Source organism: Pinus tabuliformis, chromosome 8, assembly GCF_031772625.1.
Source record: "Pinus tabuliformis cultivar Carrire ecotype Pingquan chromosome 8, CPIR1, whole genome shotgun sequence".
In the NCBI taxonomy this organism is placed as follows: domain Eukaryota; kingdom Viridiplantae; phylum Streptophyta; class Pinopsida; order Pinales; family Pinaceae; genus Pinus; species Pinus tabuliformis.
In genome coordinates this window covers 1,378,405,329-1,378,432,077 of record NC_142294.1, presented here as the reverse complement: position 1 = coordinate 1,378,432,077, position 26,749 = coordinate 1,378,405,329, and the positions used below count along the sequence as shown (strand labels likewise).

Sequence of the window (26,749 nt, the reverse complement as noted above, 5' to 3'; positions counted from 1 at the left end):
CTAGGTTAATTGAGGAATTAGGTAAAATATATGCACATCAATGTCTAAATAATGATGAGTATCCGTAGATATCTCTATGTTTGGGATGGCTTTTACCAGGTCTATCACTTTCTTATCCAATCTTTCTCTATGGTTGGGAAAAAAGTTGTTGTAAATCAATGGGTTGCGGAATGACACAATGTAGGCATCCAAGCCCTTATCCTGGAACCAGTCCAACAAGGCTTGCATGGTTGGATTTCCATGTATGATCCTTCAGCCCCATTAAGACCAGGTCAGATTCCGATGTTTAGTTTAGTTACATTTGGGTGAAAGTTCAACCATAGAAAATAGAGGGAGTGTGAATCTTTCAAAACTGTTATGATACTTTTCAACCTTGTGGCCTAATGTAACCTCGTAAAGTTCCAAACATACTAGAGTAGTGGCCATGGTAGTTGTAGTTGTAATAGTAGTAATTATTTTGCTAGTTATGAACTTGGCCTTGAGCTTATCCACCCCATGTATGTTATAGTTCCTTGCTCGCATATTGGCAAGTCCAACAGTAATATCCATGTGATAATTTGTATCGTCATCCTTCATTGCAATGAAGCAACAAAAGCAAAATTTTACATATTTTTCTTCCAATGGATGATGTTGAATTGAAATATTTTATTTAATCGAGGAAAAGTTGTGTAATAAGTAGAGGATAATAGGGATCATTAATGAGAAAAGTTTGAGAATACATTTTCAAGCTTAAGGCAAATTTTGAACACCATGTTATATTATGGTGAACAATTTGTCAATTAGTTCAACATCATCATCATACAATGTAGAAGAAGGGTTCACATCTGTAGCTTTCTCATCTATGACAATATTCACCCTTTGTTTTGGCTTGAAAACTGGAATATGCACTTTATCAAGCACATGTTCCAATCTCCTTAAATTTGGATTTGAAGTCTATTCAGGAATGAGAATTCCATATGTATTAGCTTTTAAAATGGAGGTTGCAAGAATCAGGGACATGTGATTCAGATCATGGGAAGAAAAGTGGAGGGGCTTTGAGAAATGCTTGGGATCAAACAAAAATGTTGCACCTTCTCTTGTAGTTTCATTCTCAGGAAGGATGGAATTAATTTGCTTCACACGATTTGAAAATAAATCCTCAAACCTGAATCCTTAAATGACTTAGTGATTTTCAAATCTAGTTTAGTGAAATTTGATCTTTTTGTATATAGTAAATTGTGTTAAGATTTCCTAGAATGCAAGATGGAAATGAAAAGTATATAATCATAGAAAGTGAAGGGAAGGGAAAATGGAGTGGGATTTAATTACTTACTTGATTCTAGCCCAAGAGATGCAATCGTTGAATGTTATACATTATGTGAAATGAAACAATTGACAACAAACTCTAGAAGTTCCTGACCTTAGCATCCCCTGCAAACGTGATTGTTGTTATGTATTCTTTTGATTTTTAAAGAAAAGCATTTGTTTCAATTGGAGTTTTATCCAAGGGACCTTCAAATTCAGACCTTGCCCATGTGAGATAGTGGTTAATATTATGTGGAAATGAATGAAGCATGTACATGGGTGCCTACATTTTAAGGGGATTTCATGATGCTCCATAGTTCTCAGTCATGTGAGGGATAACCATTTTGGTGTTACACTTGGTTCCCATTGTTACAGACTCTACCAATAGCTCCTGGAAGTAAACACAGCTTGAATCTACATATATTATTCCATTGAAATTGTCCAAAGCACTTAAAATAACATCAACCTCATCATTCTACAAGGAATCGCAAAAGATATTTTCAGTATTTAGGCTTACACGTTTCTCCATTGCTTGAACCTGCAAATGTAGGTTGATTGCATTGGTTACTGATGTTTCCACTCTTGACTTATTAGATAACGTTATCAGACACCTAATATCTAATGTTTGTTTGCCTCAAGGACTGAGGTTACTAACATCATAGTTTTATCTTATTATATAATTTTTAACAGATAACATTTCCATACAAAGCACTTTACTCAACACCTTTTCGAAGATACTTCAACATTTATTGGATTGTGAGCTTCATTTTTCTGTTGCCTTTCATTTGCAAACAAATAAATGGGTAGACCAAAGTAATGAATTATAGTCTGGTATAAGCCCTATGTGTTTCTACACCAAAAATAAATAGTGTGATCCTTATTTCCATGAACGAAAACATAATTATAATCAGGTTTTTATGGTTACCAGGGGTTTCCCCTTACAAGCTACCCATCTCCCTTCCTCCAACTATCTCCCATCACTAGCACAAGTAGTAGCACAATGCATCCTTATTTGTTTATAAATTGGCTTGCATCCATTCTAAAGTATCTGATGATCTTCATACCCCCTAAGATTGTTATAAATTACTCTAGGATAAAAACCAAATGTTCAGACCCAAGTAATAAACTGTAGCCTGTTACAAGCCCTTTGTTTCCACTACACCAAAAATAAACAGTTTGATTCTTATTTGCATGTCCTAGAACACAATTATAATAAGGTTGTTATGGTTACCCATGGTTAGTCTCATACAAGCTTCCCAACTCTCTTCCTCCAGTTGTCTCCCATCATTAGCGCATGAAGCAACACATGACATCATTCTTGGTTTAGAAATTGGATCGTATCCATTCCCATGTATCTAATGATCTTCACACTCCCTCACCTTGCTATAAATAACTCCAGAATAAACACCAAGTGTTTTTATAGTTTTACATAGGTGATTGAATCTCATTTTATCTAGATAAATTATTTTTTAAGTGGAAGTGACATCATAAACTCAAGCTCATCCACTATGGTCCCTATACTATTTGGCAGCAGGTTGTGTGAATTCATGTCATTTAGATTTCCTTGCCAACTTCACCTCCACAATGTGGTTAATGTTAATCATCTCAAGCTCTATGAACCTCGTATTCTGGAAGATGAAGTTCACATTTCCTACTCACCTGATAAAATTATGAAATGTCAACAGTTGTTGGAGGAAGACACACTACTGAACCTCCGCACTTGCTCCACTTGTTAGCAGTGGGCTATGGCATATCTTATTGGGCACCAAATCCAACTTCCTTCTTAGGATACAGGTTGATATCACCTCTAAATCTCCCAAAATCTGCAATAATCTGGGTTGTCATATCCAAGAGGACAATTCAATAGCAGAGTATGCACTTACATAATGGGTTTTTATATGTCACAATTCTTACAACATTTATTTTACAACTTCTAGTGTAATTGTTAGTCTGAAACTTCCCCACATATGCTACTATGTTGGTTTCTGTGAAGACAGTCCAAAAAACAATATTTTGTTCGAAACACGTCAACCAAAAATTTCTATGTGATTTCTACCGAAAAACTTTTCTTAATCAAATTTTTAATCTTTTGTAATATTTTTCTTCTTAATAAAATGACAAAGATTACCCAAAAAAAAATACATATTTTTAATTTAAAAGAATCAATAACTTTGTCGAGATAACATGTTGTCAAGCACAAAAAAAAAAGAAACATCAACCTCCTTTTGGCCCTGCTCAGGCCCGGAATTTGACATCTTGTAGGACGTATTTTGCGTTTCGGGACGTATTTGATGGTGACTAAAAATTTTTCCATGTCAAGTTTGGCGTGGATTATACAGCTGCAACCCGTCATTTTGAAGTCTAATTTCAAAGTTAAACCGTCAAAAACTATGATACCTATTTTTCATGGGAGTGGAGGCTTGGTACCAGTACAGAGTTTGAATTTAATGCTATTTAAATGCTCCATGCTCCTGCCTCTGACTGCCTACTAGCCTACTACGTAATAGTAGTAACTCTCTCATCTACCATATGCTAGTACCTCATAGGAGTAACTCTCTCAACTACCATCTGTAGCTTTGCCCAAATGAATGATATGTGTAAATTTAATCTAGATCTACCATTACCATTTGCTACTGGTTTGTACTCAAAGGAGAGTCTGAGATGAATGTAGTTTTAAAGTTTCCTTTGATGCCTCACTAAACCTAATCTCATGAGAAGCGCAAATTTCAATCTTAACTATTCGTCACCTAGGTGCCAAGGATTGCATGCCAACAAGCTCACTGTCATTTTCATGAAAATATTTATTATCTAGGACATTGGTAGCTGGATTAGTGTGAACCATCTATGAACAACCTGTATGAATCTGAAACTATCTGCATGATTGCGCAAGAAAATGGAATGGTGGCTTTGTTCCATGATCCATCCATTAGAAAGGAGGAAGTATAATTACAAGCAAGGAAGAAATAGATAATGGGCTTGTTCATGTGTCATCACTAAGGTAATACACATTCATCCTTGTCGTGGCCATTACTCGAAGGCTTATTCTTGCAAGCTGTTGCCGTAATCTCACATAAGCGAAATCCTTGTAGTCTAATTGGCTTGGATGTTTGTTTCGGAACATGCGGCTCTGGTGCTCCCTAGCAGATTGAAGATCTCAGGTTGTAATTTGAGAGCAGGCCTAGATGCTCAACAAGGTTAAGTTATTCGCTAGTAACCCAACTCGCCATTTCAACTAGCTCTATTAAAAATAACTCGATAAGTTTCTCAGATTAGAAGATAACACTAAATTGTTTTTAGAGTAGAGTTTAGTTAGAGTGTTTGATTATTGCGTGAAGAAATCTATAATGATGTACAAATTTTATTACCTCACCAAAATCCTCCCTGATTAGAAACATATAACATAGACTTTGCAATCGCATCTCTACAACAACCTAGAACCTTGGAACATGCTTCAGTACTATGAGACAATGTAATACTTTGAGGTAGTGCTAAGTGAAATATTTATGTCTCGGTCCTTAACCCTAGGGAAATCTTCAACGAAATCACACCCATTTTCTATGAATATAAGGGATGTACAGGAACACCACTTAAAACATTTGGGTGGTTTTGAGAGAATAAGTTTCTCTCATCCAATGCTTTGCAGACCTCGTCTATAAAACTGTGGGTGATTTTTTGAAGTCTGGAGTTTGTTAAAAGGTCCACTTGGTTTATTATTTTATTCTCAACTCATTGAAAGGATCCCTACAATATAGTTGCATGCCACAAAGTGATCCACAACTCTTTAGGTTGTAGTAATTGTATTTAGCATGGTTTTATCTTTGACTGTAATGTAATGTTCTGAAAATGAAATCAATACATAAATTAGAGAGACTTGTGTTGAGAAAATGAATGTAAACCATGTAAATTAATAACCTTTTTCTAGCTGGTTTTCATGATAATGTACAAAGTAAAATGAATAATGGTTTGTGTTTATATTTGGATTTGTTGTAGCCTTTTTGAGAGAGTATCTTAAGCGTAAGAACAACGTGCAATGTGAAGTCAGCCACTGAATTGCAATTATTATTGGGCTTTGCTAATTGAGGAATGAAGAGTTTTACCAAACCAGTTGTTTCTTTTAATTTACATATTTCAAAAATGGAAAATGTATGTACAATTTTTCATTATAAATGACTAAGGAGAAAATTATCAACACCTCTCCAAGCTACGAAAACTCTGCCAACTCTTTCATAAGAAAGGATTATAATTGGTTTTCTTGATAAAGTTGTAGATTTTCTCACATAACAACAACGATAAAATACAGAGGTTAGGTACTTGAGCAAGGACGCAATGTCAACAAACCAGTTTTTGTTTTCGATTCAACTACATATTTTTTCAAACATAAAATACCTTTGTACAATGGTTGAATATAAACTTTTTTCAAACATAAAAAAACATTTGTACAATCGTTGAATATAAACTTTTTTTCAAACATTAAAAACCTTTGTACAATCGTTGAATATAAACTTTGGCACAAAAGGAAGTTTTCATCAACTTTCCAACTGAAGAAAATTTTACCAACCTTCCCAATATCGTGAATGGTCTACCTCGTAAACTGTCATGGTTGACTTTGTCAGAATCTCAATGACCATGATGTTTCCAATACTAACTTTCTAACAAAATTGATGCTTGTCTTATTAGAGAAACAGTAGGTTTAGAATCCTCAAATATGGGAAAACTTTGAAATGAATAGAGTCTAAGAATATATATATTCTTAGTTTAAATATTAGATTGTAGTGAGAATAACATACTTTAATGGAAAAAAAAATATTATGATATTGCTTAATCACAATTTGGAAAATAAATAAATAAAAAGTTGATTCATTTTAAAATTATTAATCACTTAAATTTTATTAAAAAGTTATAATAAATATAAAAGAAATTTCAAATATTTATTTTGTTTTGTTTAATTTAGTGAGATTGATTTTATCTTTTTTAATTAATAATATAATTTTTCATAAAAATACAATGTTTTATTAAGATGGGAGCATGTCAGGAATTTCAAATCAGGGCTAGGGCTCAGCCATAGAGGAGTCTATTGGGAGCCCCATAAAATAGGGTTATTTCCACATTCAGTCCTAGCAATGAACTATGGTGATTGTAGCTGTGGATAGAAATCCTACCCTTTTGGATACAATACAAAAATTGTGCTGTAAAAAAGGGTTATTTTCACATTCAGCGCTTCATCCATTGGAGCAATGAACTATGGTGATTGTAGTTGTGGGCCCTTTTGGATACGATAACAAATTGCGTTGATAGAATATGAGAAAGTGTACATAAAAATATTATAAAGAGATAAGTTATAATCTCCATTAGGGTGTGAATGTTTTCATGTAGTATGAGATAGATGAGTGTTTTATTCCTAAGTTGTTATATTTCTTTTTGTAAAAGAGGAGTTGTTATTATGAGTATCTCAATTTTATGGAGTGGTGGTTGTTGACCTTTAATTCATTCTACTTTAAATTTTGCACCCATCCCTTAGATTTTTTCCTCATATATTGTACTTTTCAATAGTGAACAATCAAAATACACATTTTCAATTTTGAACAATCAAAATACACATTTTCCTAGTAATTGCTATCTAGCATGTAGAATTTGGCAAGGCCTTTGTTAAGATGGGAGTAATCTTGTGTCACACAGATGAAATTTTAAGATGGAGTCTGACAACGATCATTTCCCAAAGAGGCTACAAAAGTGTACTAAGGTATACATGGTGGATAGGGATTAGCTTCCTATCCTTCATTGAATTATTAAGCATCAAGAGAATATAATCTTTTCCTTTTGAGTAAAATATAAATCTAATATTAATATATGAATAATATCTTGAAAGCCATGTTAATTTAGGAAAAGAAAACCACCTTTTTCTAAGGGAGATTAATGAAAGTAGATATGCAAAAGTAGTAGAAAAAGAGTTCATGGATAGAGGGAGGTTTACACTCACAATTTTGAGTAGAACGTAAAATGAAAGGCATGAAAAATGTAAAAACTTCATGAAATTTTCATTTGACAAGCAAAGAGGATTTGAAATTCCAAGCCTGGCCCCACTGATTTACAAGATCGTCTCCATTGGCTTCCTAGAAGGGGTGAAATGGGTTCCGTAATTAACCCTTGAAAAAAACTATGAAGATTTTTATTCTATTTTTTATTTTTATTTGATTTGAATTTAATATAATAAGGATCTAATAAAATCATAAGTTTAAATCATAGTTTTATTAATGGGCTTCGAAAAAATTCAAAATATTTAATAATTAATATGTTTGTCGTATAATAATTTATATTGAATTTTGACTTATAACTTAATATATATATTTTAAATATTTTGAAATGAAAAATAAAAGAAAATGTTATATTAACGTTGAATTATATGAAAGTGATTGTAAAATTTAATTTTCTAATTAAAAAATTATAAATCTTTTTAAAGTAATTAATATTTTTATTTTCAAATTAAAAAATAAAAATAAATAGATAAACTTATTAAATAATAATAATTAAAAAAATTGTTTTTAAACATAAATTTATTGAAATTAAAATTTATGTCTGAGTAGTAGTAACTTAATTAATAATAATAATTATTATTATTATTAAAACTTGTCATTTTAAAATTGTTTGGTAAACTATTTAATAACTAATTTTAATAACAGAGAAGAAAAAAATAATATAAAATGACATTTTATAGTAAGAATAGAGTAAATATTTTTTTATAAGATTGTATAATTTTGATGGGAGGCTACAAATTTAGGGTGAATAATTCACTTATCACTAGTATAAATTCATGGTTTATATATATATGATTTAAATTATTTTTTTCAATTTATAATGGGATTTAACCACTTAAGTAACCTCATCAAACGTTTTGATTGTGTACGCTATACCGCATAAACTTACATGTTACTCATAACAAGTACTCATAAGAATCTACACCCATAAAAAAAAAATACGTTACTATTAACCTTACCTCGGCAGTCACCAATATTCCTTCTCCTCCGTTTATTACATCACTATGGTAATTGTTTAAATCATTGTTACTTGTGTTGATATCAAATATGTTTGATATGAGTACATAATTCCCCTGTATAACATTATGAATAATTATTGTTAACTTGTATGGGTCCCTTACCTTATGACTTGAATGATTAATTTGTGGGGCTCTAGTTCACCGGATAACTTAGGCATAACAAGGCAGGGTAGCCTACATTGGCCTTGGTCAACGATTCCAGATTATTGTGAGTAGACAAACTGACTGGCACCTCGACTCCAATGCAGTCGTACTTACCCTTTTTGATTGATGGTCATGATGGTTAGGGTTTGATGGTTCGAGGACTAGGATGTGGGGTTGGTGGTTATGAGCCTAACCACCTACTAGTCCGCCCCCCGCACTCTCATTTTGCACCATTCCTTTACTGGGTAAGGCTCTGCAACTTTGTGGCCATAACCCTAGCTCATGCTAATAATTCCACCATGATCTTCGAATTTCTGATAAATTGGTTGCAATGCAAACTAGTAATAAGATTAATTCGTTGCATCTCCCACTAATCAGAGACCCTACATTCTCCATATGCTTTGGGTCATCTTGTTCAACACTGGTTAGTCTCGACCTTATTTCTTCTAAAAGTTACTTGATTCTTACCTCAACGTCAATAAAGAAACTTTCATTTTTCAGTATTAATTGTAATCATAAGGTTTTTTCACCACTCACCTAGACATTATCTTCCCCGTAGCTTTCTAAATCGTCCTCCTCAAAATAGTCCACGGCTTACCTCATTTGATGGTTAAGCTTTGCTTCTTTCCCTTCACGGAATCAACAACTCGAGATTCACTCGACCACAACTAGATCAGGTAATTCAGACTTCTTCTCTGAGTGGGATGATAACTACATTGTTTCTTCAGTGTTTCGATAATTTTTCTCCACTAGTGTTCAACACTATTTCTTGAGGTGTTTTGTGAGATATCCCAACCCCAACATCTTATTATCATTTGTTTGCATATGTGGTTGTATATATTTTAACGATTAATTGATGTTTTGACAGGTATGACCCCTATTTGGTTTTGCAAGGATTCCATAGTCTTGCAAAATTTGTTCCAAGTCTTTATTTCTTTATTATTTTTCCTTTGTCCACAGGTGCACATTGTTGATTTAGATGAAATACCTTATCCAGAGGGTTTTATTCGCTTTTATTTCACAAATAATTCAGTAGCGAATTACCACAACATGCAATTTTCATTCTTTAGAGTTTCATTACCATATATAATACAGGGTATTCTACCCTATTAGATATGATCTATAAGAGATTTTAATAAATACTTAATTAAAATACTTTTAAAGCTTACTCCGTACATTATATATATAGATATAATGTGTTATGGGGATGCCATCGTGACAATTTTCAAACCAGAATTTCCATTTTTAGTTAATTATGGTTTTAGTGCTTATACGACTATTTGTTGGAGTTTTATTAAATAATGAAGGAAATAAACCCCTATTTTGTTATGTATATTATTATGGTAATTGTCAACAACTTCAGGTTGTGTTCTTTGTTTCTCCACTTCTTTAATAAAGAAATTTTCATTTTCAGTATTAATTGTAATCATAAGGTATTTTCACCACTCACCCAGACAGTATCTTCCTTGTAGCTTTCTAAATTGTCTTCCTCAATAGAGTCCAGGGCTTACATCATTTGATGGTTAAGCTTTGCTTCTTTCCCTTCACGAAATCAACAGCTCGAGATTCACTCGACCACAACTAGATCAGGTAATTCAAAATTCTTCTCTGAGTGGGACGATAACTACATTGTTTCCTTAGTGTTTCGGTAATCTTTCTCCACTAGTGCTTCAACAATATTTCTTGAGGTGTTTTGTGCCCAATATAAGTATGGAGGTAAGAGATATCCCAACCCCAACATCTTATTATCATTTGTTTGCATTTGTAGTTGTATATATTTTAACGACTAATTGATGTTTTGATAGGTATGACCCCTATTTGGTTCTGCAAGGATTCCATACAGTCTTGCAAAATTTGTTCCAAGTCTTTATTTCCTTGTATTGTTTTTCCTTTGTCCACAGGTACATATTGTTGACTTAGATGAAATACCTTATCCAAAGCGTTTTATTCCCTTTTATTTCACAAATAATTCAGTAGCCAATTACCACAACATGCAATTTTCATTCTTTAGATTTTCATTACCATATATAATACAAGGGTATTCTACCCTATTAGACGTGATCTATTAGAGATTTTAATAACTACTTAATTAAAATACCTTTACAACTTACTGCGTGTATATATATATATATATATATATATATATTATTATTATGTGTTATGGGGATGCCATCGCGACAGGTTTGAAACTAGAATTTCCATTTTTAGTTAATTAGTGCCTATACGACTATTTGTTGTAGTTTATTTTTGGAGTTTTGTTAAATAATGAAGGAAATAAACCCATGTTTTGTTATGGATATTATTATGGTAATTATCACATTTGTCAAGAACTTCAGGTTGTGCTCTTTGTTTCTCCACTACTTTAATTGTAATGTATACATTTTATGATACACCCACACAAACGTTCTTTTGTAAACCAAGGAAAAAATTATACCAAGGTCTTACCATTTCTCTAGAGTCGTATCATATTTCTAGATTCTAACAGACATCAAATTTCGGTGTTGAAGTTTATGTTATTAATAGGGTCATTATATCAACATGGTATCTAGGCTTTAAGGAAAACCTAGCTTATTTTATTTGGGTATATTTCATACACAGTTCCAATACCAGTTTGAATGATCTTTCCCATGTGTCAGTAAACTTCATAACCATTACTTTTCCCAAAGATTTTTCTACCATTTCTTGTTGCCATTGCAGAAGAATGTCACAAGTGTCTTAATTATTTCAATAATTCTAATTTATAGCTCATTACTACCATATTAATTTTCCTATTCAAGAATTAAGTTATGTTACCGCTTCTTTTAGCTATGAAGGTACCCTCTTTTTAGAGAAATTTTATTGATTATGAGTGGGACCACCCCTTGGGACCTGCCTAGACGTTACAAATTATCTTTTACTAGAACCAAGAATGTTCTCTTGGATGTTGAGTGACCAACTCGGCTTGGTAGCTAAGTTGGTTATGTATTTTTGGGTGGCCTTATTATAATTATATCTGGTATAAATGCAACAAAGCCCTCATTTTCTTAATGTTAGTTATATTATGATATAACCAGAAACCATTTATGAATAAAAGAAAGACAATACATCACAGATAATAAATCATAACACTTAGATTTTCTTTAACGGTTTGGTCCAACCATAAAATCTCTAGGAAAGGAAGTGCTCCACCCAACCAATGAGTATTGTGTCTACACAAAAGGATCCCCCCAAGCCAATTTCTTTCCAGATTGTTGCTTGACAATCACCTACCAAGGTCTGTCTAAAAGCATCAATATTGTACCAGTCGAGCCAAAGAACTCTCAGAATTACAAGTCTGAACTAACACTTTTACTGGCCACTAACTAGTTCAAGAATACCCTACTGGAAACATCCTACCTTACCTTCAACAATGTCATATTTAAGGTTCCAAAAATGAAAGTCTCAATTCTTTTCTTGGACCTCCTCCAGCCAAGTACCAAGTATCCAAGGTTACCTCAGGTTTTCTCCCCTCTCACTCTCTTGGTTTCCTTGTGCCAAATGAGATTATTTATCTTGAGGGATATGAATAACTGTATGTTAAATGAAACTCTCTTTTAGCACTTTTTGCGTAATTTTATGATTGTCCATAGGTTGTATTATTTCTAAAAGTAAATTCAATTAAAGAAAATACATCTATGTTCTCTCATCCACTCAAGCCTTTAGTTGGGCCACAATTTTTACCAAGACTTTTGTGGTAAAACAAAACATTTACAACTTTTACCAAGGCGTGTTACATCTACCCCCCTCGAGTGAAATACCATCTTCAATGTTTTTCTTATCCCTCCACATAGGCTATAATACGTCTTGCGCATATAATCTTCAACTTCCAGGTAGCCTTTCTTAGGTAAAGTGCTTCCACTACACTTAACCTGGGTGATCACTCATCTATGCAACATGATTTCTTTTGTCCAATAAAGAGGTCCAACCAAGAAATTTTTATCCAATTCAACCTACATTTTCCATCATGAAGGCTTTCGTCAGTTTCCAAAAATTATTATTTAAGAAACATTTATACATATATAATCATTTCAAATGTTATCAAAGGCATCACCAATTGTTACTTATGTATCAATAAGATCTTGAACATACTTCATCGATCTACAAGGTTAGCAATCTACACTCTATAAGAGACATCATTATAGGTTATCAACAATGGTCTTAATCATTTTTACTTAGCCAATGACTATGTCAACTACGAAGGACGCCATCATGTGGTTCTACTAAAAAATCTAGTTCATGGATTGTTTACATGGTAATAATATCACAAAAATGTTTTATTATCTTCTTCTATTTTTTTTATTGTTTATTTGAAATGATGGATTAGATATAGTGCATTACCATACTAGGTATCATCATTGTCTTCTTATTATTTTACATTAGATGTGAATTAATTATGCTTTAATTAGGGTTTGAGACAACTTCCTTCTCTTCCTTTTGTTGTCTACTTATCCAAGTAGCTCCTTTATGTCCATCTTAAATTGCTTGTTGTCTTCTTCCATCGCAACAATAAGAGTTAGCATTATTTCAATTTTGGCCTCCTTTTTTTTGTTCACGCTACATTACAGGTGTTAGATGAAACTTGTACAAAAATTCCTTCTATGTGTGATCATGAAAGTTCTCTCTTTTACATTTACACTCCTCCATTAGTATAATATAGTGTTTACCTACATATATATGATTTCTTGGCACATCTTTTACTTCAATCAATTAGCAGGTTACTTTAATACATTGAACCTATAGGGTTCTCTGGATTGTTGGAAAGAAAAAGAAACAACAATCTTAGCTTAATATGGAATTAACTATTCATTTCGCATTAGTCATACTTGTTATCATCATTATTCTTTTATTATTATTATTATTATTATTATTTGTTTTTTTGAGGGAGAGCCCTTACTTTGTCCCCGTGATGGTTTGAAATTAAATATATTTTCTTTAGACAACATCATTGTCCAAAATGTCACAACAACACGTCCTCAAGGTTCTAGGACAACCACTTCATCCCACCATTTTCCACAACAAGTGATATCTTTGTTCTTTGTTCAGGTGGACTTGATTTTGTCCACATTATTTATCTGCCAAACTTTTCTTGTAGAGGTCTTAATAATTATTTTATAATTTAGTTTTATATATATATATATATTACTTTCCTTTGATCTTTCCCAATAACATCAAGATTTAAAAGATCATGATAATTTTAATGGAGTAACCAAATTTCGCAATAGTACTTTGCTAACCTGCCTTGCTTATGAGCTTCTCTTAATCCTCATCTTAATGTTTATGTCCTTTGGTTATGCAACTATTAATTAGGACGTTTGGAAATCCCTTTCCCTTCAATACGTCATCTTCGTGTGCTTATCTTGATATGGTAATTAATTTGTAAATCAAAATTCACTCGAGTCAATCACTTGACCAAAATTTATTTTTGTTTATCTAAGTAACGTTAATTCGGAGTGTGATATCAGCCAATGTTTTTTTAGAATTACTTTTTATATATTGGGTACACCATTTTTATCTGACACTTTACACAAATCTAGCTTGGGTGGGAACACTTTTAAGATCTGATACCTTGCACAAATCTAACTTGCCTTTAAGATCCGAAACCTTCCACAAATCTAGCTTGGGTGGGTACACCATTTTTAGCATATCCCAGCCCATATATTGGGTGTGACTTCCTGCTCATCGGCCTGGACTTAATATTTTTACTCTACTTGTTTCTATGTCTCAAAAATCATCTGCCATCCTGCCCCATCCTTGACCCTTGAGCATTGAACCATCGGCCTGGACTTAATATTTTTACTGTACTTGTTTCATTATCTTACTCAGTTGTCTTTTCATTTCTAACCATTTTGCCTGCACCTTGAATTCTTGTGTTGTCCTTTTTAACTTTACAATGTTGGCCAAAATTTTAAGGTAAAGGTATGAAACCAGCAAAGACCTTGTTAAAAGTTCCCACCATAATTTACAATTGTATCCTTTGATTTTAGAGTTCCCATCAAATTTAGCATGTGTTTATTGCTATTCCTTATTATATCAACATATCTCAAATATTTTAAATGCCATAGTAATTTCAACTAATCAAAATTATGTTATTATCTTGTGTTTCAATCACACTCGGTCTTCTCTGTTGCGAGGTGGTTATAAAATAGATCATTTAGCGACACTTTCTATTATTAGTATTGCGAGTTTGAAATTCACGGAATCCTTGAGTCCTCGGCCCATGCAAGGGACATGAATTTTCAAAGCTATACGGATACCTTTCCCATGTTCTAGAGCCATTGTATTCCTTAATAAATTTTCACGTTTCGACTCTAATCTTACTTATTTGTACTTATCAAATTTTGATATAATTCTAACATGTTTTCTAAATAATAATAGAATTTTCTGATGTATGTGCTTTCACGTTTGGTATTGGGGAATAACCTAAATACAATTATCACGCTCCTTCCAACTTAAAGGTTCCAATATATTGTTTACTTATTATTTCTTTGACTAACTTCCTTCCATCACATCTATCACAACTTATCCTTATTTTGTTGGTTTTGCTCTTTGAGCAAGTATCTTAAGCATCCATTTTACTACCGCTCATGACCACCTAACTGTTATAATCCTTTATGTTAATGGTTTGTGTAAGTTGTTCTATTATAGTAACCATTCTCTTTGTGACTTGTTTTTCTTTAACAAACTATTTAGTGAGAAAATTATTTATTAGTTTAGACTTTATTTTCTATTAATCTTGAAATTTGAACCAACCAGAGTAATTGCATTAGATGTACTTATACCTAATGTTTATGATTCTCACACACACACGAACACACATACACACATTGTATCTTCTATTTTTTTATTACTGGAAATATCTATCATATCAATTAAAGGAATTCAATCATTCCCACCAGTCACCCTCCATGGAATACATTTATTTTGTTATTTTGAGCATCTTATGCCCCATTCAACATGTCCTACACTCTGATCTATATATAACAAGGGTTATTGATTTTCCATTTATTTGAATGCATTCATCATGTTGAGTGTTTTTTCTTTTAACGTTCAAATGGGTTTGAAGTAAATTGTCTAGATTTAATCCTTACTTTTGAGTTTAGAGTTGTCTCTAAGCTATTGGAGTTTAACTAGCTTAGTGTGCAGACTAAGCTAAACTTTTACAATGACTATTGGTTGATTATCCCAGTTGACATATTTCACTTGAATAGTTATGTAAATTAATAAAAAAATTCCTCTAAGATATGTGGGAATTATAATGTAGCCCATGTTTTTCATATTTTATTAACAAGGTTCTCTATCTTATACAACAATGGTATTCTTTCCTCTAGAGCTCTATGTACAAGTTTCAATGCAGATAATACAAATACGCTTTTGTTACCGTGTCTGTCAGTTCCCTTTGTATGCAGAAATAATAAATAAATTATCTGTATATCACTCCTTACCGTTTTGACACTGTATTTTTTCCTTCATGTCAAATTTAGAAGAATTTTATAGCTATAGATGCAATTAATCAAAGATTATAGTTATATGTGACTTACTTGATGTCAATAGTATTTTTAACTTCTTTTATCCCTGACTCCTTTCTTGACCTAAATACTCATAATTATTGTTATTTATAAATGTCACTATTATAAACTTTTTACTGTTATTTATAAATGTCACTATTATAAGCTAGGTATTGAAATGATCCTTATCAAAATTAACAAAAGAATTTCACCCCCACTAATAGGAAATCATCCTACATATAACCCCAAAATTTTATGAATGGTATTACAAGAAACACCCATCCTTCTTCTCAAACGTGTTGATACTTTACTTATTTTATTCATATTCATGTTCTTATTTGTTGGTGCATCTGTTGTTTCCTCATTATTTCAGATTCATGGTATTAAATCTTTATTATCCAAATCAATGACAAATTATGATTTACTTAACTATCAATCATTAAATAAATCTTTCAAGTAGTTTCTTGTTCCTCTAGGTGATTGAGAAGTCAATAAAGGTGGCCTCAACAATGAGTAAATTACTACTTTGATGATTAATATGTTGAAAATTTAACTTAGGTGATGGAACCACTTCAATGCACTTCTAACAAAAATGTTTGCTCCTCTTGCCCTTAATTAGGCCATAGTGTTGAACCGTTCAACTTGATACCATTTGTAACATCCACTCATAAGAATCTACACCCACAAAATAAATTACTTTATTATTAACCTTACCCTAGCGGTCAGCAATGTTCCCTCTCCTATGTTTATTACATAACTATCCCTCTCCTATGTTTATTACATAACTATGGTAATTGTTTAAAATAATAACGCCATTGTTACTTGTGTTGGTGTCAAGTATGATTGGTATGAGTATATAATTCACTGCACCATATTTCATTATCAATATTTATTGTTAACTTGTATGGGTCCCTTACCTTATGACTTGAATGGTCAATACGAGGGGCTCCAAGTTCATCGGATAACCTATGCATAAGGAGGGAGGGTAACCTACACTTTCCCTGATCAACGATTCCAAATTGTTTTGAGTAGACAAACTGACTCACACCTGGACTCCAATGTAATTGTACTTACCCTTTTGGATAGACAATGTGATAGTTAGGCTTTGATGGTTGGATCACAGGGATGTGGGGTTAGTGGTTATGGGTGTAACCACCTCCTACCCCACTCCCCACAGTCTCATTTCACACCATTATTTTTCTAGGTATGGCTTTGCAATATGTAGCAATGACCCTAGCTCATGCTAATAAATCCACCATGATCTTGAAATTACTGAGAAACTTCTTCAAATGAAAACGGGTAATAACACTTTTTTTGCATCTCCCATCAGTTTCAGACCCTACATACTCCATATGATTCAGATTGGGTTGTTCAAAAGTGGTAATTCTTGGCATTCTTTCTTCTAAAATTTATTTGATTTTTACTTCAAGCTCAATAAAGAAACTTTCATTTTTCAGTACTATTTGTACGCATAAGGTTTTTTCACCGTTAACCCAGACATTCTCTTCCCCATAGGGTTATAACTTGTCTTCCTCAATGGAGTCTACGGACTTCCCCGTTTGATGACTAAGCCTTGTTTCTTTCCCCTCACGGAATCAACAGCTCCAGATTCACCCGACTACAACTAGACCTGGTAATTCAGTCTTCTTCTCTGAGTGGTACGATAACTACAAATGTTTCCTCTGTGTTTCGATAATATTTCTCCACCAGTGCTTGAAGAGGACTCCGTGAGGGTTTTGAGACCAATATAAGTATGGAGGTAAGAGATATCCCAACCCCAAGGTCTTATTATCATTCGTTTTCATCTGTAGTTGTAAACATTTTAATGATTCGTTGGTATTTTGACAAGCATGACTCCTATTCGGCAATACGAGGATTCCATACAGCCTTGCAAAATTTGTTCCAGGTTTTTATTCCTTTTTCCACGAGTACACATAATTGACTCATATGGAATATCTTATCTAGAGGGTTATACTCCCTTGTAATTCCCAAACAATTCAGTAGCCAATTACCACAGCCTGTAGTTTTCATTCTTTATATTTTCGTTACCATATATAATACATGGGTATTCTACCCTATTAGACATGATCTATCAGAGATTTTAATAACTACTTAACTAAAATACTTTTACGACTTGCTACAATAAATAAATAAATATATATATATATATATATATATATATATATATTTATATATTTATATTTTGTGTGTGGGGGATTCCACCATCATTGATTTGCAACTAGAATTTACATTTTTAGTTTATTATGATTGGAATGTTGGTACGAGAGTATTTTTTGATATTTTGTTAAATATGGAGGGAAATAAACCCCTATTTTTCTATTGATACTATTACAATAATTATTATATTGGTCAACAACTTCAGGTCGTGTTCTTTGTTTCTCCACTATTTCTTACTGTAATGCATACTTTTTATGATAAATTTATTTTCTTTTGTAAACAAATAAGAGACTTAGAAAAAGGTATTACCATTTCACTACCGTCATATCATAATTCTAGACTCTAAAAGACACCTATTCTAGACTCTAAAAGACACCAAATTCTGATGTTGAAGTTTATGTTATTAATAGGGTTATTACGAAAACATGGTATCTAGGGTTTATGAAAACCCCAACTTATTTTATTTTGGTATTTTTCATATAGATCTCTTGTACTAGTCTGAATGATCTTTTCCATTTTGAAATAATCTTAATAACCATTACTTATCCCAACGATTTTTCTACTATCTCTTGTTGCCATTCAGAAGAGGTTCACAAGTAACTAGGAAATAGTTAATACGCTTGTGAACTTTTTCTGAAATGGCAACAAGAGATAGTAGAAAAATATTCGGGATAAGTAATGGTTATCAAGCTTATTTCAAAATGGAAAAGATCATTCAGATTGGTACAAGAGATGTGTAAGAAAGATACCAAAATAATTTTCCTATTCAAAAATTAAGTTATGTTATCAATTCTTACGACTCTGAAGGTCTCTTATTTTTTAGAGAAATTTTGTCAATTATGAGGCACCAATCCTTGGGACCTGCCCAGATATTACAACTCGTATTTTACTAGACCTGGGACTGTTCTCCTGGTTGTTGGGTGATCAGCTTGGCTTGTTAGCTAAGATGGGTCTCAATTTTTTGGTGGATTTATTTATAATTATATCTGGTATAAATACAAAAAAGTTTTCATTTTCTTAATATCAGTGACACTACGATACAACTGGAAACCATTGATGGATAAAATAAAGACAATATATCACTGATAATATATCAAAACACTTAGTTTTTATTTAATGGTTTGGTCCAGCCATAAAATCTCTAGGAAAGGAAGTGATCCACCCAACCAATGAGTATTCTGTATGCACAACAAGACTCCCCTTGAGCCAATTTTTTTCGAGAGAGTTGCTTGACAAAGACCTAACAAGGTTCTTCCAAAAGAACCAAGACTATACCAGTCCAACCAAAGAACTCTCAGACTCACAAGTCTGACCTAGGAATTCCATTGGCCACTCATAAACTCAATAATACCCTACTGGCAGCATCATACCTTACCTTCAACAACATCCTCTTTCAATTTCCGAAACTAAAAGCCTCAATTACATTCTTGGATCTTATCCATCCAAGTACCAAGTCTCCAAGTTCGACTCAGGTTTTCTTCACTCTCACCCTCTTAGCTCCCTTGTACAAACTAAGATTATATATCTCTAATGAGAGGAATACCTCCCTTAACTATTTTGTAAATGAAACTCTTTTTCTAGCACTTTTCCCATAATTTTGTGGTTGTCCATAGCTTCTATTATTTATAAAATTAAATGAAATTAATACAATATATTTGTGTTTTTTCATCCATGTAGGACTTTACCTGACCAGAGTGGTTTTCCATAGCATGTATTATTTGTAAAAATACATTCAATTAAATAAAATACATTTATGTTTTCTCATCCATCTAGGCCTTTACCTGCACCAAAGTTTTTACCAAGTCTTTTGTGGTAAGACAAAACATTTATAACATTTACCAATGGGTGTTACATTACTCTAACAAATATATTTTAGACAAAATTGATTAAAAAATGTAGAATAATAAGATTACTTCAAATGTTTTTCATTTTTTTTGTAAGCTTAGTGGTTCCTTCCTATTAATTTTTATAAATAAGGCAAGTCACATCCATATATCCATACGTTTGTCCATCCATGCCACATACACTTGAGATTCTTCGTACTTCCTATGCACTAAATAATTGTAAACATAATTGTAAACAAGTATACATCTATGTAAACGCATTCAAAAAAGAAGTGGAGTATGTTGTCACTGATCATCATCATCCAAGTCAACTGGGGTAGAATCTTTCACATTGGAACCAGGAAGCTCTAGGTGAGGAATGCATGGGATGTGATGTTCAATCTGTCTCAGTCTTTCGCTTTTTTGTTGTAGCTAAAATTGAGTTTTTTCCAATACCCTAATGAGCTCTGACTTCTCTGAGTTTCCCGAAGGCCTTCATGTTGATTTGAATGGGCATATGCATACTGGTCATGAGGAGACCGATCTATGGCCTTCGCCAATATACTTTTCATCATATAGAATAGACGAGTTGTCTGTTGATATTGGGTTACTCTCCCCCTCGTACACCCGGGGTTTGATGCAACATCTTTCCACTCATCCACGTCCATCTCAAATTCTTCCCCAGCTTGGAAAATTTCCTCCTCCTAATCTGCAATTACATTTTTTACTGGGTTCGAGCTATTGGCATGGTATGCTTGAGCGACATCCTCAATTATGCTCGTTACTGACTTACGCCCATGACCCCTTCTTTCTTCTCTGTCAGACGAACTAATCCTACTTCCTTGAGCCTAAGTGCTCTTCCTTTGTCTCCCGTGGCTTCTCTTCCCAACTACATTGTGTCCTGGCCCCTTCACGTGTGCCATGCTTTCTTGAACCTTCAACTTCTCCCCTCCTCTCTAGTCCTTCCCCTCTACTATTATCTTGGGCTATGAGACGAGAACTCGACACAACCAGTTTTCTCGTCCCTCCAGCAAACTTGCTACACAATCACAGGATGCCAACCAAGTAAGAGCCTCCTTCCACTGTTTGTCATTGATTGAAATCCATGATAAGATGCTTGTGAACTTATGATGACCAACCTTTCCTTGCTTCTTGTAGAGTTGGACCAGGCAGTAAGGGTCTTTTCTCGCATACCTCATATCTTCCATCATAAAATTCCATTTTTCAACAAAATTCAAATGAATTGTCCAATAAAAATTGTTATGGTTGGATGAGGTTACAAGTATCCCTTGGGTCAGAGACCCACTCCCTTTGGACTCGCTAAAAAAAACCTCTTTACCATGGGCTTTGGCACAGGAATTTGGCCCTAGGTTGCGCAAGGTTAGTTGGAATTTACCCCCAAGGACACACAACCTTTCTCAGTCTCTGAATTGGATTTCCCTCGCACCCAGAAGCCCAACTTGGGGAATCTAATGCCAGAGGCTCAGTTTCATTCTATAGTTCTCTTCCTCAATCCACTTATCCAAAACCATTGAGGTTCCCTCTCATTCACCCTCCCTTCCTCTTCTTCTACCAAGAAGGCCCCCATCGTTGATAGACAAATTCCAAACTTCATACACACTGGAGAAAACATGACAGTTACAGTTGGTCCTCCCAGGTACCATGCGAGGCCATACCTCTAACATTCCTCTAACTCGTTACCCTCCAACCTCACATAGGAAGTTTGATAGGGGGCCATACTATTTGTCTCCATTGTAGTTTTATTTACATGGATTGGAAGGAAAACATACCAAAGAGTGCTTCACTTTGAAGCGGACATCGTCCCCCAGTAGCGAGGAACCTCCATGATTGCTAGCACCAAGACATCACTCCACCACGGTAGGACCATTCTTTCTCTCACTCGACTCCTACATTATCGAAATGACCCTCTTCCTACTCCCCCTTGCCTTAACTCCTCCCCACTTGCATGCATTAACTCCTGCATGCTGGTTGCCACCTTTCCAAGTGATGGCTTCATACGAAAGATGGCGGGGGCCTGACTTGCCTTCATGGCCTCGTACATCTAATCAAAGTTGGCTCACACCTTGATCGGGGGAAGATTACTTGAAATGTTTTAATGAAAGAATTTATTGTTTTTGATTTTTTTCTAAAGTATATATAATATATACATAGTTGAGATTGAAACATTTTACTTAATATGGACATTGAAATATTTTATTTATAAACCTTGTCCACATCAATTTTTTTATTATTAACATATTTTTAACTCCATCTTAATATTACTTAATTCCACATATTAAAATAATATATTTATAACCCTCATTGAATTTTATTATTATCATTATATATAATATTTATTTTATATTAAGAATTGAGTGAATTACACATCTTTATTTTATTACTTTCATCACAAATATTTTTCTCTTCAATTACTTCTTTTCTTTAAATATTAACATATTTTATTATTATTAACATTTTTCTTAGACTTTTTATTTATATACATGCTTATATATGAAGATTATATTGAAATAAATTATTTAACATGCTTATACGTTTTAAATTGAAATATTTTAAACAAGTATATGCACTATCATACTATGTATATTCTTCAGGCTAAAAAGTGAATATAAGTTTTTGTTTGTTTTTAATTTATTTTTAAAATTCAAATTGGACATTAAAACTAGCATTTGCACCTTATGTTGCAAACAGAACGCCGTAAGGCATAAAGTGGTGAAGAATAGCATAGAGTGGGGAAGGATAGGGACATGTGAATGGACATTGTGGAAAGCAAGGGTGGATGATAATGAGTTACAATTGCAATAGTTAGTTATGTGTATTCGTAAAATTGATTGATCTTAACGTTGTTGTTGTTGTTGTTTTTTTTTTTTTTTTTTGAAATCCCCGAGATGTAATTTTTCCATATGCCACCTATTTATGGAGTTATTAGAAAATACTATTATATTGTAATGGAAGAGGTGAAAGAAACGATACAACATTGTGAACAACATCATGCTCGTCGTTCCATATTTGAAAATGCATGAAAAATTGTTGGAGCCTTCATGATAATAATAAAAATTCCAGCATGATTTTGAAAAACTTTAGCTAAATTTTTTGAAAAAGTGGATTATAGTTGTCAAGTTTTAGAATTTTGAGTGGCTTAATTTTGCACAGAAAATGATAGAAATTACAGCATGATTTTGGAAAAATCCAGCTAATTTTTTTGAAAATGTCAATTACAGGGGTCAAGCTTCAGTATTTTGGGCACCCAGGCATTCATGATGGATGCTAAATCCATTTCCGCCATCCAAAAACAATTTAAACACTCCCACAGTCAAATTTCGGAATTTGCCGCCCAGACAAAATTGTGACCTCTTTCGATATAAACCATGAGGATATTAAATGTCCTTAAAAACTACAGCACAGAACTTGGGAGCTTCAAGACCCAGGAAGGGAATTTGGTAACATTTTTAAATGTAGTTTCCAATACAAACTGATGGGAATCACCCACAAGCTTTCAAGTTCATGGCCCCTAAATTTTTGCATTCTTGATAATGTTTTCTCACTATTTCAATGTCAATTTCATGATGCTTCCAAAAAAAATTACAAAACAATTTTATAAGTTTTAATTTCTATCTATAAAATAGCTACTCCATCATGAAGAACAGAGATTATTGCTACTCCATCATGAAGAATAGAGAACTTGCGAGCTTCGAGACCCAGGAATGGAATTTGGTAACATTTTAAATCGAGTTTCCAATACAAGCTTTCTCAATTTGACAGAATCACCTACAAGCTTTCAAGTTCATGGGCCCTAAATTGTTGCATTCTTGATGATGTTTTCTCACTGTTTCAATGTCAATTTCATGATGCTTCCAAAAAACTATAAAACAGTTTTAAAGTGTTAGTTTTTATCTATAAATTAGCTACTTCATCATGGAGAATACACATTTGTTAGGTATTATTTGGCATTTCACATCATGTTGTATTATGAGTCATTGTGTAAGTAAAGCAACAAATGTAACCCGCATGTCTAATTCAACTCCATTACCAGTAGCTCGTTCTATCAATTTGTGATGCTTATATGACATATATTGTCTAAAATGACACAAGCATAAAAGTTCAATGCAATATTGCAAGCCTCCTGGTCTGGTTGAACTCATTCTGTCAATTTGTGATTCTTATATAACATATAGTCTTTAAGGAAGAAACCAAGAAAACTTTAGTACAGTCCCGTAAGCCTTCTGCTTTAATTGACATTCCATTCATTTACATTCCAAGGAAAATTGTAAAGTTATAACCAAAATTGTAAGTTGGTTTGGATGGCCTAAGACCCGACATATCAAATCAGCAAAGGTAATTACTAAAATCCAGGTTATAAAGGCCCAAAGCCATTGGCATTGCTCCAGTATGAAAATTATTGATCTTAGTGAAACCACATATTTATGTTACAAAGAAAGTGTAGATACAATATGATCTTTGGATGATAAGCCTTCAGGTAAAGGTTAAAGTGTCAACACATCCTTAGCCTCAAATATCTCTAAATAGAATGGACACAATAAGCTCTAGAACATGACATTCACTAAACTCGTACTTTGAAACCAATTTCAAAGTATTCTCAGTTATTAACTTGCATATCTACAAGCATACAGTGCAACAAGGCAAGTATAAATAAGGCAAGCCATAGCAGAAAAGGCCTGAAGCTGATGCAGCTTCTCCTGGTTACAGAGCCTCTCTTCACTTTGTCCACTGTATGATAAGTACATCTAGAAAAGCTAGCAAATTAATCAATTGGAAGTCGAATAGTTCTGCTGGTGCATCCTGGCACCCCAAGATGATGCTTGACCCACATCTCTAACATTAGCTCTCTACTTTAAATTGTAGAGTTGGTCTTCCCATCTTGATCTCCATTCTTCTTTTGCAAGTTCCTTCTTGTTAACTCCAATCGTTTCAATGACACCAGATGACAACATTCATCCAGCAAAGTTTTAAGATTAATCTTATGGAGGACAATCAGTTCAAGGTGCTTAAGGTGCCCTATTGATTTTGGTAAATTTAAGTTGGCTCATCAATTCTCCATATTCTCCTCTGCCAAAGCTCTCAGCTCTCTCTTTCAATCTCAGTTATCATAGATTCACAATCTCAATTAGCACATATTCACAGACACATGACATAAACATCCACACATATACACAACACACATTACAAAAAAGCGCAGTACATGGGTAGGTAGTACATGGGAATATGAATGATAGAGAGTATATTTAAAAACCATATTTAAAAAACATAAATGTAAATGGATTTCTTTTTTAAGATACTAATATTTTGGAATCTATTTGTCTCAAACTGTGTGTTTACATTTCTTCCATAATAATCGCTAAATGTGAAGCTTATTATATATGCTTTGTCCCTATCCAAAAAGGATGAGTCAATCTGAGACCATCCATTCAAACAGAGAACAGCAAGGAAAATATGTGTCCTATCGTGAGCTATATGGGTAACATTCATCAGAGAATCTACCAAGGCTATATGCTAGGCAGACCTTGCACTTTCTCCATAATGTTTTAATTTGGATTGTCGAAAGGCAACTACACAACCTCCCTCAATAATATAACATCTTAAAATACAAACTCTGCCTGACATATAACCTTTGGCTAAGACTTCAATTTTGCATTCAGTTCAAATTTATTTCTTTACTTTTCACATTTCAAGCACCTTCACTTGTTGCTGCAACTGCTCCAGTAATCCCGCCTCGGCCCACTACTTAGGACAACCCTTTGTATCAGTGTACTCCAACGACATACAATGTTGGATACCTGGCAACCCTTCTAACTTGTAGCACCCATGAGCATTTAATACCCGAAGCTTTGTCAGTTTGGCCAATCCCCATATGCTCTTTAGCTTTGCACAATCATATACCTGCAACGCTTTCAAAGATACCAACGTTTCAATACCTGGCAGCTCCTCTACATTTTTGCACTGACTAATGTCCAGCACTTGAAGTTTTGGAAGACCAGAAAGCCCTGCTATTTTCCTCGAGTTAGAGCAATTAGTCAATTCCAGTTTTATCAGAGTCTTTGGCAATGTTCCGACCTCCACCAGATGATTACAAAACCTGAGGGAGACATATTTAAGGATGGGGTAGACACCTGTGGCAAATACCTATGATAATTTCGTGTTATAAACTTCTAAGAATTGTAGCCGAGGCATGCAGTTGTCATTGGGAGATTTTAAATTATTCAACGTTTGGAACCGACAATTCAATAATCTCAAATCAGTCAACTGAGTCAACAGTCGAATAGTCACCAACAAATGTTTCAATTCACTGCAATCCTTGAGCCTCAATTCCTGTAAGATCTTCAAGTGACCAACTGAAAGTGGTATATTGTCGAGTGACGGGCTCCCTATTTCCAGAACTTTTAAATCACCCAAGTCTCCAATTTCATTTGGAAATTCTTTTATGTTTGTACCCCTAAGATCTAATTTTTTGAGGTACTTTTGATATGCTATTTGCGGAGGTAATATTTCAATGTTCTTACAACAGGAAACATCTAAACATTCAAGTGTGTTGATGTTTCCCAGTGTTTCGCTAGAGAACCATGAAAATTTAATACCCAAAGCTTTGTGAGTTCGACCAATCCCCGTATGCTCTTCAGCTTCGCACAAACATATGCCTGGAACTCTTTCAAAGATACCAACGTTTCAATACCTTGGAGCTCCTCTACATTTTTGCACCGACTGATGTCCAT

The 26,749-nt window shown here is 33.6% G+C and overlaps 1 pseudogene; it reads right to left on the bottom strand.

Annotated features, from left to right (window-relative positions):
• On the bottom strand, positions 1 to 26,749 carry LOC149240650 (ubiquitin-activating enzyme E1 1-like; annotated as a pseudogene).